The sequence below is a fragment of the Pterocles gutturalis genome, unplaced genomic scaffold, assembly GCF_000699245.1.
Source record: "Pterocles gutturalis isolate BGI_N339 unplaced genomic scaffold, ASM69924v1 scaffold39537, whole genome shotgun sequence".
NCBI lineage: Eukaryota > Metazoa > Chordata > Aves > Pterocliformes > Pteroclidae > Pterocles > Pterocles gutturalis.
The window spans coordinates 5,499-5,840 of NW_010116813.1; positions in this window are offsets into that span (position 1 = coordinate 5,499).

Sequence of the window (342 nt, forward strand, 5' to 3'; positions counted from 1 at the left end):
GAGGTTGTCCGAAGCTTCACCGTGCTGAGCCCCATCCCTGGTTGGAGGAAAGGTGGCAGAGAGGGAGTCACTCCAGAAAGCCGGGGCCCTCGGTGCATAAGAGCGGCCAGGGCCGGACACCACAGGCTCTGGAAATCAGGGTGGTAAAAGCGGGGGCACTTGTGTTGGCTTCAAAGCCTGAGCTCCATCCCAGCTCAGGCAAGCGCTCCTGTGGGTTTGTTTTTTGGCTTCTGTGCGTTTGTTTTGGATTTGAAAAAATAAAAAGAGCTTTTGTAGAAGGCCATTGCTGCATCATCTGCAGAGGCCCCACAGCGGGCGACTCAGCAAGACGGCAGGGCCCAC